We start from the raw sequence: 16,531 nt of genomic DNA on the forward strand, positions 1-16,531 counted from the left end.
AATTACAATGGTATACACATACATCCACAGTAGTGAGATGCTACCAAGCAAGTTCAGAACCAGAGACACTTACAAGTCTCAAAAAATGGAGGTATGACAGATATATTTCCTATTGTAAAGTGACAACTCATTTGAGTAAAATTTATCTGCCTATGACAGACCAGCATACCTTTTTCATGATAACTTTCAGTTAATATATTACTGCAAGGCTACATTATCACAATCCTGCCTCATCACTTGCCCAGAGTCTCTTATTGATCCACATTCACACAAGCTGGAAGGAAAAAAAACAACCATGCAATAGAGCTATAAACCAGTAAGTTCCTACATTTACATAGCATTATTTAAATGTCTCCATAAAAAGTCATTATAGACACTTATCTGACAAACATTACTGATCTCAGATTTGAAAATAACGAATTGTGCATCAATAAAGAAAAAACATTTTTCTAAACATAATTCCCAGAAGTCTATAACACAAAGACACTGAGATAAAAGCTGAAGTGAGATTTTTTTTTTTAAAGTTTCTAGCCTTTACTATGCATTTGAAATCTCCTGTCTTCCTGCTCTTCCTTACCATAAAAATTTAAACCCTTTGTGTGTGCTAATTTGCATATCAATATTTACAATACTCTTCCACATAACAGCAACGCAAGAACATAAACTTTAGGAACATGTTGGAAAGTTTCTTGTAATGTTATTTTCTGCATGCTTTGCAAACCCTTCCGATAAATGTCTTTTCTGTAATTCCCTTGAGAAATACTTTGTTGAAATGGCATTGAGACAGAATGTATGTTTTTACAATTACTAATAAAATTATGCAAGTAACTTACCTAAAAAAAAACCCCGAACATTTAAAGCATTTTCCTATAGAGAAAATGCAAGTAAGCCATCTATAACGCAGTTCACATTTTTTTATACTTGTAATGAATTTTAAGTTTTTATAAGGTTAAGACAATATTAGCAGAAAAGGTTTCTCAAGTAAGGAATATATCTTCGATATTAGGATGATTTTCCTATCACTACTCATTCAAAACAATTCACAAAGTCACACAGTCTAAATTTAACTTGCAGTTATTAATTCTATAGCTTTTTATACCCAAATGTAAATAGAAGAACAATCAAATCTTATGCCAGGACAAAGACCACTTTGGTTAGGGTAATAAAAATATTTGCAAGGTTTTTGTACTTTCAGGAAAGCTTCCTGGGCTAGAACTAAAAAAGCTTATTTCCTGTCTGTAAAGCTGCAGTATACCTACATACACAGGCTAGAGGGGATGATTGTGATCACCCAGACTGACCCATTTAGCACAGGCCACCTAGCCTCTGGTAAAAAAAAAAAAAAAAAAACACAAAAAAAAACACCAAAAAAACACACAAAGAGGAATTCAAACCTATATAACAGTTACCCAGACTTGCTTTAAAGACTGACAGTAAGAGAAGCATCACTGCATCAGATGTCCCACACGGTAGTTACGTGCACACAGTAAATCTGTACAACTTTCTGTTGTAGCAGTCACTTAGGTTTTCATAGAATCATAGAATCGTTTTGGTTGGAAAAGACGCTTAAGATCATTAAGTCCAACCGTTAACCTATCACTGCCAAGTCCATCTATACCATGTCCTCGAGCACCGTATCTATCCATTCTTTAAATACCTCCAGGGATGGGGACTCAACCACCTCCCTGGGCAGCCTGTTCCAATGCTTGACCACCCTCTCCATGAAGAAGTTTTTCCTAATATCCAACCTAAACCTCCCCTGGCGCAGCTTGAGACCGTTTCCTCTCGTCCTGTCGCTTGTTACTAGGGAGAAGAGACCAACCCTCACCTCGCTACAGCCTCCTTTCAGGTAGTTGTACAGAGCAATAAGGTCTCCCCTCAGCCTCCTCTTCTCCAGACTAAACAACCCCAGCTCCCTCAGCCGCTCCTCATAAGACTTGTGCTCTAGGCCCTTCACCAACTTCGTTGCCCTTCTCTGGACACGCTCCAGCACCTCGATGTCCTTCTTGTAGTGAGGGGCGCAAAACCGAACACAGTACTCGAGGTGCGGCCTCACCAGTGCCAAGTACAGGGGCGCTTTTGCTATGCTTTCGCAGGCTACACCCTATAAGCTAAGAACCTATATCAATAAATCCTGTTCAAGTTATTTGATAAATGCATCCTTTCAAGAAGTTAAACGCAGCACCGGCATTCATTTTTAGGACTGAAAATATTCCTTTAACTCATTTTCAGACTCTGACCTTTTTCCAGTGCGCTAGCAACCCTTTCTGAATTCCAAAAGTAGCTGTAGCACTGCCAGCTGCAGAAGACAACATGTATTACTACCTTGCTTGTTAGACTTATCTGTTCTTATACCTAAGGCTTAGTTGCTCAGAGCTTCACTAAATGCCAACGTTCAGCTGGATTATCCAGTCACCTCCAACACCTCTTCAGGTCACTGCTTCCAAGGAAGCCTTCCCCTGCCTATACCTGTCCTGAGGTATACTCATTTAAATGTGACCAAATCTAAAGTCTGGTTTGCTTGAGTAGTCTTTAAAAACAAAAGGCTAAACCAGGTTAGTAAACCACAGCTACTGAAAAAAACAGTTGTCGCATTACTTCTCTCTAAGTAACAAGAAGTTTTAAATTGATGCCATTTTGTTCAAAGACATCAAATTTCAGAAAGCAGGATGAATCAGGCACTATTTGAGACTTTAAAATGACATATAAAAAGCCAGGAATCACAAACTAATATGATTCAGAAGCTTTTTTCTGCCTTTCTTTTTCCTATACTCAGAGCTTAAAAAAAACCACGATTTGTGCTTGCACGTTTCAATTAAGTGTTTGGTGTTAGTGAACAGTTTGCAGAATCCTAATAATGTCACACAATGATTTTTACAGTATTGTCAACTGAAGAAGCAGAATGGAAAAACAGCAAAGTACTGGTGGCACAGGTTGAGCATTAGATGAACACAATTTCCAGGCCTCTTGCTCAAGCTTTCCATATTTCAAGACAACCTAGATTTATGGATAGGTTACAGAGTAGTAGCTTGCTGCTGCAGAGAGGGGAAGGTCTTACTCCCTTCTCCTTTCTCACCTGGTTATGGCAATCTCCACAGCTTACTTTTCACAGAGCTGCTCTAACTCCCTAATTCTTCCCTTCGGGAGAATGGTAGGGAAGAGTGGAAACTGGGTATCTTCCACCAGCTGAGGTACACAGTCAAAAGGACTCAGAGGGCTGAAATAAATACCAGATCTTACAAAAACAAACAAACAATGTGTTTGGAACCTCCCACTTCCACATGTGGTAAACTGTCATATTAAGCTACAAGAGCCACCCCTAATCACCAAAGATAACTTGTTGGTCTCATTCTGCTAGCAGTCCCTGTAGAGTTTTCACAGGACATCAAGAGAAGCATTCAGAAAGGTCATCTGCCTGCATGAAGATAAGCCAAGTGCTAGAAGGTGCAGACAATAGCTCTCCACTGCCTAAGGCTACAGTTCTATGGCAGCCTAAACCAATCTAACTACTAACTACTCCTGTTGCATCATCTTCGGCCTGGCACCTCTGTTCACTGGACAAGTCGTGTTTCAGCATGCTAAAGAAACAGAATAGCTTTTAGTTCATTTATCAAATCAGTTTATGCCACATTAAAGGGTGAAATGGCTCAGCAAGGGATCCAACAAGCATTGCAGCTGGCAGAAGAAAAAGGGATGCAAGTAGCACAGCCAAGAGTTAGCGACTTACATTTCTATAACCCTACAGGCCAGAGACTCAGCGCTCTCTCTAAAATTCTAGTGGTGTCAGAAATGAAGAACATTTGAAACTATTCCAGTAACTGAGGGCCCCAAAATAGTCATAAGTGGGAGGAAATATGATTACCAGAAAAAATTAGGATTATCTCATAAGCTGACTTGACATTCTCAGGTTTTTTTTCTTGCCAATCTAAAGCCAAACATTTATGCTCCTGATGAAAGCTGAGATTCTTTCCCATGAGTCTGGGAACAGAACTTGAATTCCACAAATTCTGATTCATTTGTTCTAACAAGGGATACTTATTACACTGGCTCTTCATATCGTATATGAATTGCAGCAAATACACTTTCTTATCTTAATTAAACTCAGCAGAAGAGTAGTTGAAGTCTTTTCTGTCATGCTTCCCACATATTGAAACAGTGAGGATTTAGTCAAATATTGGTTATCTCGATTTCATTTTATCAGTAGCATGAGTCATGTGCAATACCAGCTAAAGCACACTGCAGTAAATGTACCCCGAGCCAGAAATCTGCTGCAAAAGACGACATTAGTATGGTTACCTATGATAGTAACTGACTAAATGTCAGGACTAAAAACTGCTACGCCATGTTTTTTTAATATAAATACACTGCTAAGCAGGCACACATGAAGAACATCTTTTTCCTGTGGTTATTATTCGATTTTGCATTGGCAAAGTTTAAACTCCAACAGAAACAATGAGCACATCATATCTTCTAATGCTGCACTGCCTCCACTAAGTTTTCCAAATTTCTCCCAGTTTATCACTGCTTTGGTACTCTGTTTTGAATCACAAACCTCCAGCTCCTGCTTTAGAGCCCTCCTTTGTTGAGACAATCACAAACATTCAGATCCAAGCAGCAAAAACTAATGTAAAACCTACTCATTAAGAAATATATCCTGAAGGAGAAATAAGAGCATTCTAATATGCCTATGTAGTTCAGGACTTTTGAAGACTCTGAAGATTTGCTCATCTGCTCTAGAAATCCTATAGAATTTGTGATTAATGAGACACTCCAACGAGATGCTTGTGTATTTGAAGATATGGTAGCTTTAAATGGAATATCTTTCTACTATAAGTCTTAAATTTTTCATCCTTTAGGTATCAAAACATGTCTTTGTCAATGCGCTGGATAAGTGAAAAGGCAAACAAGGAAGATTATGCTTATTCGTAAAGTAAGCTGTGAAGAAGGGGACATGAGAGGAGCACTGTACTAAGGGAAAAGGTTTAGAATGCCAGTTAAAAAAAAAAAAACCAAACAAGCAAGCTTAAAACTAAAATGTACACCAAGCTTTCCTCTCTTACCTTTGTGTGCAATTTCTCCTGTACTGGGAACATTCCCCTCCGCCCCCCAGTCGTCTTGGCAGAAATGTGATGTTAGCAAACTCCAGATTTAAAAGTGTGAAAGAAGATTCACAGTTTACTGTTTTCAGTACTTTGCTTAGTGTTGATCTGTTTTCTCTGTTGTATAGTCTCATACTATTACCAGGACTTGTTTTGCCACAGCTCTCCACTGCTTTTCCAACTATAGAGACTGCCACTTTCTCTTTCCATATATTGTCAGGCACAGCATATTTTGAACACTAGCATGGGTCACTAAGTTCCATTACATCAGAAATTCAACCTTTGATCAACAAATAATTATGGCTCCAGAGTCATAAGCGTGAGATTATTACTTAGCCTGTTCTTACACAAATGACAAAGACAGTCCATTCTTCCAAAACTAAGTTCATTTGCATTACTGATGTTCTGTCAATTACTTGTCTTCAGCAAACTCCAAAGTTAGACCACCACACACCATCTTATGTCCAAGGCTTTGAAACAGCAGCCAAGGGAATTCAGAGATAAACAAATTGTTTATTTCTTAAGTAACAAACACAAAATTCACAAAAAAACACTAATTCATGTCATACCACTTACTGAAATAAAAGGAACTACAGAAGAGACACAGCTAAGTTGGACCCGCTTTAACCACCATTTGGTTAAGACTGTCTGAGAACCCATCCAACTAAAGCAAGCAACCATACTGGCAGGCTTATGCACATATTTAGGTCCCACCATAATAATAAAAAAATATTCCTTAGTCATCCACTAAGCTTGTTTTCAAAAAAAATCCCCAAATCTCTCTCACTCCCTGCACTTGCTGGGACAGCTACCACATCCAGGGGACAAACCAGGTAACAGTTGCAGCATCTGAGTACCTAGTTACCCAGTGCAGTTTAACTTAACGTGACAGCTAGTGGCACCTACAGGGATTGTCCTATTCTTCCCACCAACCGCATGTCTGTTTCTCTTGAGCCAGAAGTGATGCACAACAATGCAGAGAACTGGTTCAGGGGGCTAAAGTGGAAGCAAAGCAATGCCCCTTCCAGACAGTAACATCCCCTGAACTGCTGCATAATCAGATAAGCATCAGGATAAAGAAACAGAACAAAACTGGCCTTTCGGCAACTGTTTATTATATCGCTATGGATCCAGAGCAGCTAAGGTTGAGTACCCCCTCAATTTCATACATAATACAGTTTTATGTCACAGTTAAACCATGGGCCTTACCACTTCCCCATCTTACTACTCTGTCTTCTTCACAACCAGCCACGCTCGCCTCCCACACACATACACTGGTGTTCAAGCAAACTGTTTGGTTTTCAACTTGCCCAAGTCCTTGAACTAATTTACCAGCTAGATAAAAAAGTTTTAATTTCATAAACTCTTTGAAACATTTTGCTAAAAACATGCATGAGTACTAGAGGATAACAGCAGCGAAGATTCACTGGTTCAAGCTCATTCAGAATTACACCCCCTAGCAGAGAGCACAAATCATACACACCACCACTTAAAGTCCTAGCAAGTGCTATAGATGACAAATATTTTGAAGGGCAATTAAGAACACTTTGTTGAGAGTTTCTTTTGGCTGCAAACAATTCCTCAGACACCACAGTATAATTAAAGCTATGAATTTATCTTTTCATATTTGAACAGAACAGTAAAACAAAAGCAGACTTTCCCCTGGTAATTCACTAAATTGTCAAGAAATCCTTTGTGTTCTGCACTGGTTAGCTGAAGAAAAAACCTTGAAAAAGCATTCAGAAATAAATTCCGTCAATCTTAAGTCTCTTGAATTCAATTAATAGCTGACACTTTCACTACCCTCATTCTCTTGTTTATGTACTTCACACACTGTTATCATCAGTAAAAACACTTTATGCCACTCAGTCTTTTGACTAAAACAACTCTTCCCATTTTCATGGTACCGCAAATTTTTGAACTACAGGCTAAGGGTGTCAGCTACTCGCCTCGTTACTTATCCCAGCCATAATGCCCAAAGACACATTCCAAAGTCTTAGATTTCCTTTTACCTGAAGAAACAGTACAAACAATCCAAGTCACAAGAATTTCAGAAACAGTGAAGTATAAGGCTTATTTTGTTATTCATTGTATGCCATGTAAGACGTATGGTCCAAAAAACCAAAATTAGTCAGCCAAAGTCAGCTATTGCCCTAGTCTTCTGCAAAGGAGAGCAGGATCATTTGTTTCTAGGATCAAAATCATTAATAAGCCTGTTTGAAGACAACTTAGCACAGCTTCCACTTAATATATTTACTATTAAAAAAAAAATCTAGTCAGTAATGTTCTTAACATCATTTCTTGAAGACAAGTTTTCTTCGAAGTGCATCAGCATTTGTGAGAGTAAGGTCAAGGAACAAGGAAGATTTCCTAATAAATTCAGAACTTAGAAGTATTCAAGTTATTCCACGGTAATTGGTTTTGCTCCCCTGTAACACAATGAAGATTTCTCCCAGATAAACACAGTCATTCAAAACTAGCTCTAGCTGCAATTCACCAAAAGCTTTCCTTATCAAACTGTTATTAAGTAGCCCTTCAGAAATAAAACGTCAGTCTAAGGTTTGTCCCCAATAGATAGGTAAGAACACTGCAAGTTATTCCTTTAATAAGAATTAACCCTCTGTGGGATTAACTTGCATACAAAAAGCTTTAACAGATACATCCCAACAATCCCATTATAGAAGAGATTATTACAAGGCTAGTCTGTTTTTAATTGCTCACCACCTGATCTGTCCCACTGGGAGTAACACTGGCAGTGCATGTACAAACTCAGATCTAGTTGTTTTGCCCTCAAAACTCAAAGACCAGTATCAGACTACAGGTAGCAAAACATAACAGCTGCCATCTGAGCTAACGGCTGCACCACCAACACCACTGAAGCAACTACGTCACTGGTAAAGGAACAAGCCAGTTCTGTAGTCAGACAATAATACAACATGGCCAACATTGCAGATCTTGCCAATGGAGGCTGACCTACATTACTAATAAAAACTTTAGTTACCACTTGCACTGTATATCTCAAACAGACACCAACTAGCCTTAGCTGCTTTCACGAACAAATCCACTGGGGAAAATAATAGCGGTTTCTGAAAACAAACTGTTCTTAGTAAATTCATACCTAGTGAACACTTAGCGTTGAAGTGTTTTTATTCACCACGCTTCATCTCTTAAAAAGAGCTGAAGCTTAACAGTTCCCATGAACGCAAGAAATATTCCCCCTCTCTTTCTAACGGAAACCATGGAAGTAAAATATAAAAAAGCTTAAAGGAATGCAGAAAGCAACCTAGCTTTGGGAGCTGTCCGAAGTCAATGAAATTATAGATAGAAAGGGCATTTTATTAGGGTACATGAACAACTAGCAAAAAGAGAAAAGACAACCTTTCTTCATTTACCTACTGCCCTCGAAAAAGTACATATATGTTCCCTTGAGTTACCCTTCTCTCTCACAGATCATTATCAGAAAAGTATCCCCATTATTATAAGTGCAGCCCCTTCACCTGTCCTCTAATATCTAACAGTTTCTCACAGCACATGCCACAATACTCAAAAAAATCAGCACAGCTCTGTGCGCACTTCAGTAACAGTGAGTGGGTGTACTTGAGTTTTCAACCACAGCCTGGGGAGAGCAGGAGGTACAGAGCAAGAATTCAGAAACCTATATCAGCTTGTTTGAGTGAAAAACACTCTAAATTTGCCTGCCACCTTTGTCCCAGTTACTGGTAAGTTTGAGAAAAATCTCAGGCAAGAACTGGCCCTAAAAGAAATCCTATTTAATCAAAGAGAAGCACTTACTATGGAAGGCTGAACTTGCTTTGGCAGGTGAAAAGGTACACCTTGCTAATTGGGCACATCTTGATACTAAGTGACCCTTTATTTAATTACATTGTGAACAGATGTACTAACAAAGAAAGCTTACAAAGTTAACTTGAACACATTAGTTTACAATTTCCTCAATTCCTGTGCTCCGATAATAAGAATAACTTTGTGATGCAGGTACAAAGCAAAAACACAGCTCACAGTCACTGCTTTCATTCAGAAGTCTAGCAGCACTGGGGAAATGAGCATGTCCTCTCAGTTCTCTGTGCAGTCCCTGGCCATCAGACACAGAAAGCCTGGGCTTGTTGAGGGAAAATGTCCTGCAAGAACAGAAGACAGAAGACAGTAAGAATCTCTCTCCTCTTGGTTGCTCCATTGCATAGCACTACAATTTGTTATAGTCACCTCCTAATAGCCAGGTACACATAGAAGAACTGAACTCTATTCTCAGGTACTAAAGAAACATCCTTGTAAGAAACATGATTTTCTTCTTTTTCAGAGCCATAAAGAGTGTACCTGTCATGTTACCCTCTATGTGTCTCTCACCATGAGCAACCAAAGGAAAAAAAAATATTCAATTTACAATCAAGACGATGGCACTAGATCACGCAATCTTCAGTTTTTCTATTTTGAAAACTGCTAATATCCTATACAAAAGCTAACTTAAGAAATTTAAGACTAATCTGAATACTCTGCTTTAGCCACCATTTCTAAGCCTAGTTCTCCTTAGACATAGTAATCTCAACTTCTATTTCGAGACATGCCAGATTTCTAAGGACAGAAAAAAAATTTAATCACTTTCCCTCAAATTTCCTGGACTCTAAAGTTACAGTATTTGCCAGCGACTGGTATAGTTCTAGAAATGGAGAGTATTTCATCCCTTCTAACAAGAATATAACATAGGTGTGCGAGAAAACAAAAAAAACATGAAACAGCATTTCACTAATATCTTCAAATACCAGGTAGCTTGTGTCCCTACACATATGGCCTAGATTAAAAAACAAACAAAAAAAACCCCCAAAACAGGTCATGAAAATAAATTCCTTGTTTTCAACAGCTGGTTATGTTCATATTCTTACGAAATTAGGAATGATCACTTCAGAATAACATATATAAACTTGCTAGAGCACAGTTCCCCCAAATTCTCATGCCCAGTTCTGTCACTATGTGGCCTTACCCAAGCTTAGTCCACCTATACACTTACTTTCCACAAGACAGAATGAGATTTTCAAAGATCTAACAAGACTTTACCTGCTGAAAAAGGCATTAACTGTAAACCAGTGAAAAAGTTTCCCCTGCAGTGGCACTAGCACTGACATGACACCCAGTTTCTATTTTCTTAGAAGAGAATAGTCCTAACTAAATTTTGAAACCTCTTTGCTCTAGAACAGTGAGTCACACATGCAAGACAATCCACTGAGGTGTGGGAAGAAAACATTTTTTGTAACATTAATAAATAATATTTTAAAATAGTGTTTATTTCATCTTTATTTTATCCTTTCTTAATTTCTACTTTTGAATATGTTTTATAATGCATATATCAGTACAGCAGTACCTGTATGTAATGGCTAAATCAATAAACATACATATATTGGGGGTGCATGCAAAGAAGGTTCTTTTACTGATAGATATGCACAGCCAAAGAAAACTGGAGGCCACTTCTCTAGAAAACAGAAGCTCCCTTTCTCTGTGAACAGGATTTTCCTTTCTCCTACTGAGTAAAAAAAGAGGATTTATATTTGTCCTACCTTCCCTCATTTTCCTAGACGCTACTAAGTTAACACCAAGATACACAAATCTTTCTCACTCACAAGATGATTTTGGGGTTCTTTCCTTAGAATAGCTCCAACAGCCAGCTCCACATCTACTCCTAGCTCTCTTCAAAGGTCCAACACCACAACAGTACTAATTGGTTTCACTTTGCTCCGGTGAAGCGAGGACCAGGCCAGTTTCACTCTAGTGCTGGTATTCCAGGGGACTTGAATGAATGGTGCCTCACAAGGCACATGGCTCCAGGGTTTTCAGTCCTAAGGTTGGGGCTTTTTTTGCTACCTCAATGATAAGAAACTTAAGTTCCTCATGAACAGGCAATTGAGTGCGAAAAACCTATTATTGGAAAGAAGTATCAGAAAACCATACTATGATAAATGACCTGCTTGACAAGGGAACAATAAGTGGACATAACGAAACAATAAATAAATAGAATGAAGGGGCCACCAAATATTATTACCTCTTATCGCTTTGCGGGAGCCGAGGAAAGAGATATGGGTTATAAGGAAGAACACAGAAAGCCAAATGCCTAGACCCTCACCCCGCTCTTCCCCCTCACCCAACGCGAGCTCTGGCGGATCCCCCCAGCCCCCTTCACCGGCGGGCCACAGCAAACAGGCAGCCCACCGGCAAGCTCGGGGCGCGGGGAGGGCGGGCGGCCGGCAGCGAAACCTGCCAGGCCTGGCCGCCGCAGAAGGCCGGCCCCGGGCCGCCGGCAGCGCCGCGAGGGGAACCGCTCACTGCCTCACCGCCGCCCACCGCGGCGGGAGCGGGGCGCCGCCGACCCCCTTCCCGCGCCGCGGGCAAGGAGAGAGGGAGAGGAGAAGGTCCTGCGGCCGCGGGCCTCCCTACTGACCTGCCGGCGGGCGGCTCTCCCGCAGGGCCGAGGGTCGCCCGGCGGAGGTCGCTCCCCTCAGCCCGCGCAGCCGCTGCCACCTCCTCCACGCACACGGCCGCCTTACCGCTCCCCCAGCCCGCTCGGATCTCTCCGCCCCCGCCTCCAGCCTCGGCGCGGCCCTCTCGCCTCCCCGGAGGAACCCCTCGGGAGAAACCCCCAGCCAGGCCGCGGGCGCCCGCCGCCCCCCCTCGCCCAGCGGCCCGGCACAGAGCGGGAGTTCAAACAACACACCGGGACTACTTTCTCCCTACAAGCGGAAGCACACTGCTTCTCTGCGCGCGCATATACACAGAACGATTTTAAAGGACCGGGCGACGCGCCAAGCGCGAGGCACGCTGGGAGTTGTAGTCTTCCCGTACCGGCCCCGCCCACCTCGCGGCTGCTTCCCTGGCCGCCAGCGGGCCTCGCGCCACCCGTGGCGGCGCCACGCCCCCTCGCCACTTCCCAGCCAATGGGCGGCCTCGCTGCGCGGCCGGGCGGGTTGGGGGGGGTGGGTGTCCCCCCCCCCCGGTGCGCGCGCGGGGGGCGGTGCGCGGGGGGGGCGGGGCCGGGCCGCGGCCGGCGGCGCCCGGAGTTAGTTGTTGCGCGCGGGCGCGGCGGTCGCAGCCCCGTCCCGGGAGTCGGTTCTTCTCCGGGGCCCGGCGGCTGCGGGAGCCGGCCCTGACGAAGCCTTCCTCGGCGCAGCCGCCGCCTCCCCTTTGCCGCCCGCTCGCGGGAGGCGCCGCGGGGCCGGGGAGCCCCTGCCAGGTGAGCGAGGGGCCGGTCCGAGCCCGGGGCGGGAGGGGGGTGACGGCCCCTCTGGCTGTGAGGGGAGGCCGGGGGGCGGCGGTGGCCTCGCGCCGGCTCGTGCCCTGCCCGCGCCCCCGGCTCGAGGCTCCTCAGCGAGGCCCCGGGCGTGGGGAGCGGGAAGGGGCCGCGGCGCGGCTCGGCCGGGCGTGAGGGGAGCGGCCGGGCGCAGCCGCCGCCTGCCCGCTCCTCCCGAGGGGGTCCCGCCGGCGCCCTCCCCGCCTCTCCGCCCCGGCCTGCCGCGGGGCCCCGATGGGCGGCGCTGGTCGTTGCTGCGCCCGGAGGGTCCGGCTGGCGCCGGCAGCCGCCGCGGGGCCGTGCTGCGCCCTCGCCCCCGGTCGCGGCGCTGGGCCCCCGGGTCGCCGCCGACAGCCCCCGGGGCCCGCGGCGGCAAGGGGCGCTTTCTTCTGCCTACACCTCGGCTGGAAGTTTTGCGACGTGATCCTGCGCTAACTATGTTGTGCCTGAGCCTGCCGAGGAGCGCTGGGCGGCTTCGGAGCTGACACCTTCTAGGAATTTCACGACGATAAAGCCGCTGTAGGTGCCAGGTGGATGCTGTCCCTGCCGGGGCTCTGCCCTTACTCTGTTATTACTGTGTATTCCTGACGTAAAAGGCTTTACGTGTTGATGTATACGTGTGTAGCTACATTCCATTCTCCTTTCAGGCTTTCGGTGCTTCCTTTTTTCTTGAAGATTATTTTGGACTTTTAGGTGGGTCGGTCTGTTTGCCTGTTTTTGTTGCGGGTGAAGTTGAGACTAGACTGGAAAGGCTGGGATTTGCATTGGGGCAGCAAGTGGAACGATGTAAATGTATTGCAGTGGTTAGTTACTTATCAGGCAGCTGATATCTAATACAGAATGGCCAGGCTGTTCCTAGGTGAGCATGAGGAGGAGGAGCAGTGTTGCCTGTTGGATCTCTGACCTCGAGTTTACTCGGGGTCCCTTCTCAGAGAACGTAATTTCTGTTTACTTTAGGTCTTTGCCGTTTTATTTGGTAGAGCTTGGCTTTCATTTTTATTTAATCACTTCATAAGGGGCTCCAAAGTTTTTCCCCTTACTTATTATGGTTTAAAGGCTATCCAATGTCTGCTAAAGCACTTTATTCTCGGATATGTGGGGAAAAAAATAATATACAAGATATAAGGGCAGGAAGGAAAGAACACGCAGTTGATTTAGGAGCCAAGACTTTATGGAATTCCAATAATTAGGTTCTATAGTTAGAAAGTTTACTTAAACTTGTATAAAATTGCCAGCTGAGCAACTACCTTTGTTACAAATTAGATGCATTTAATTCTATGTGACTTTTGTTTGACTTACAACCTCATCTCGACAGTTTGAGCCCAGTGGTGTAGCAGAGCAGGAAATACTTGTGGGTATTTTATTTGGTCGTTTTGACTAGTTAGAGCTCTTAATCTAGTTTCACACTGGCTTAAAAGCTTTTGTCTGTAAAGTAGCTAAGATGATTTATCCAGATGAAGCATCTTCCTGGCAGAGCTACTGCTCCAGTGTGTTTTCAGGAAAATCTCATTTTGTTCTCTAAAATGTAGAAGTATGCAAGAAGTGAATTACCAATTTTTCCATGAGTAACTTTCCATGATTAATCTTATGTATTCATTTCATGATGGATTTACCTTATTGTTAGGATATCTCACGTAGATGACTTAATTTGCAGACTTCCTAAATGACTTTCTTGGATTGTTCTGTTTGGCTCAAATGCATCTTCCTCACCTGAACAGCAGTGGCAGGTAGGGTGTGATTCCTGAGCCAGGGCAGGGGTACTAGTGGCAGAGCGAGGAGCCAGCAGACTTTCCTGCCTGGCCTTTGTGCCAGTAGGCACTTTCACCCAGCTGCACGTGTGTGGAAATGAGCAATTGATAAGAGCGCAACCTTCACTTGTGGATGCAATATTTGCATTTCCTTCTATTTTAGAACATATATTAATAATGTAAATAAATACAGTTATTTTGAAACAACAGCATTCCCTATGTATCGGTAAGTCTTACCGTAAGTCTTACGGTTGCTTCAGTGAAAGACAGAGTGAAAAGGCAAAATACCATTTCAACTTCTTAGGTAATTTGTGTTTCTGACTTTTCAGCTCTTTAGAAAATCTACTTGCAAACATATTTACTAAAATATGTATTCTTTTCTACTTACTTTCCAAATAAAGGAATTGGTTGGAGTCAGTCATTTAAAGAAAAATAGGGGGCGGGTGGCTGTTATTTGGCTAAATGGCTCCTAAATGTTTTCTTGCCTAAATAGGATAGTAAAATATTAAGATAACTATTGTAAGTTATTGATTAGGGTCACAGACATTGGTAATCACTGTTAACCTTCTGTATTGTGCTAGGAAAAATATTTATCTGAAAAGCTTACCATAAGTTAACAAGTTGTAACATGTTTTCTCTATCTTGTTCGCGAATTTACACTCCTATGTCTCTACTTTCCTTTCCCCTGTTTAGTCCTTGCTTTTAGGTTTCCCTTTTTCCTAGAGCTGCCCATCATCAGTTTAGAATTAGACCCTCCCATCCCAGCCAGTTGCACATGTTTTCTTTCCCCTTTTCTCTGAAGGGATGTGCAGCTTTACTCTGTCACTGCTTTTCTTGTTCTAGTTGCTTTCTGATGAGATCGTATTTCAGGTAGTGTTAACTCAATAGTCCTTTCTCTTTTTTTTGTACGTATAGCTGTTTGACCCTCTTTTCCACAGCCCTTGAAAAGAGAACCCAAAAGGTCTAAATTGGGGATTTCTAGGTAAGGATCAGAGATGAGGTTTGTCTCCTGCCAGCTTCCACGCTGTTCCCACTTCCTGTGCTGCTGCAGCTCCCGAGGAATCCTGCCGAGCTGCTCCCTCCCGCGTAGTCAGTGTGTCATAGCTGACATTCGGGTATGGGCAGAATATCGAAATGTAAATGTCGTAGGTATAAGGAGGAGATAGCGTTGCACTTGTGGAAAGCACTGGTAATGTGAACATTGTGAGTACATGTGACATGAAAAGAGATAGTAAAGAAAACACCTGACATGGGGAAACTGAAAATAAAACTTTCTTATCTTTCTTCTATTAGTATGTGACAACTCCAGATGTTTTTACAAAAATCATAATCTGTAAAACATGTTTTGGCTTATTAGTTGAAGCAAAGTTCAAAGAAATAATGTCAAGTTATTCGCAAGCCATATGTAGTGTTTACTGCCTGTTAGTGGCAGCCAAAAATCACCAGTGAGGCAAAATCCATTCTGTATGTATGTAAAGTAACATGGGTTTTGGAGGAGGAGACGCATGGCCCCAGTCCACAGCCGAGGGAACGAGGCTTCAGACTCTCCATGCTAATATCGGAAAGGGTTGATGGAGCGTGGTGCTTGCTTTCGGTGATTGCACTACCTGTGATAGGCTGGTACAGAGATCTCGTCTGTAGAGTTCTTCTTGGTATTACCAGTTCTCTCACCCTTCTGTGCTCCCACACATGACCACTGTTTGAGGACTAAGCATTGCGATGGGATTTACATTGGCCTAAGGCTGAAATATTTTCATTGTTTCATATGTATCAGCACAATAATGTAGAATTTCCATTACCATACAGTTTTAAATTCAGAGTGGAAAAATACAGACTGCAAACTGGAATAAGACTTGCTAGTTGACTTTCACTATTTTAAAGCATGGTGACGTAGAACAAGTAAACAGTATACACTGAAAAGAATGAGAGCGCTTTAGTATTTCTGAAGTGTTAGTGACAAGGACAAATGACTTGGTTTTACTTGGTAACAATTCTAATTAGTTGTCCAACATTTGAGCTGCAATTTCAATAAATTGTGGTTTAGTATCATAGGCTGTGTGTTTCCTTTGGTGTTTTCCAAATCGTAAGCAGATATTATCAACCATGTGAGAAATTTTCAGTCTATCTTTTTCCTAGGATAGATAAGTGGCTGAGTCACTAAAGCAATTTCTTTCCCTGTATCTCTTTAAGTGGACTGAGTTGATTTGAGATTGCCTGATTGTTGAAAATGTGGATAGAGGAAAACTACACAGTGGGTGTAGCTCTGAGGTCACTTTCTTTAAATTGGTTTTCTTATGGGACCTCATTGGCTATTGCAAAAATTACTATGTTAGCTCTTCAAACACTGAGTTACAAAACAGCTTTACTGCAAATGTTTTTGGGTTTGTCTGTTCAGA

The 16,531-nt window shown here is 42.8% G+C and overlaps 1 protein-coding gene across 6 annotated transcripts in view; it reads right to left on the reverse strand.

The window, feature by feature from the left end:
• The window catches only part of HMG20A (high mobility group 20A), a 50,804-nt gene extending 38,926 nt beyond the window's left edge, over window positions 1-11,878 (reverse strand). Inside the window, exons 1-2 of one of the 6 annotated variants that reach the window (XM_082322029.1) lie at window positions 11,815-11,878; window positions 9,117-9,235 (exon numbers count right to left, since the gene is read on the reverse strand). The gene's annotated coding sequence lies outside the window, so the exon portion shown is untranslated. The other 5 variants (XM_082322027.1, XM_082322026.1, XM_082322028.1 and 2 more) reach the window with 5 other exon arrangements.
• Window positions 11,879-16,531: the final 4,653 nt, after the last annotated feature.

This window comes from Platalea leucorodia (genome assembly GCF_965183815.1).
Source record: "Platalea leucorodia genome assembly, chromosome: 9".
In the NCBI taxonomy this organism is placed as follows: Eukaryota; Metazoa; Chordata; class Aves; order Pelecaniformes; family Threskiornithidae; genus Platalea; species Platalea leucorodia.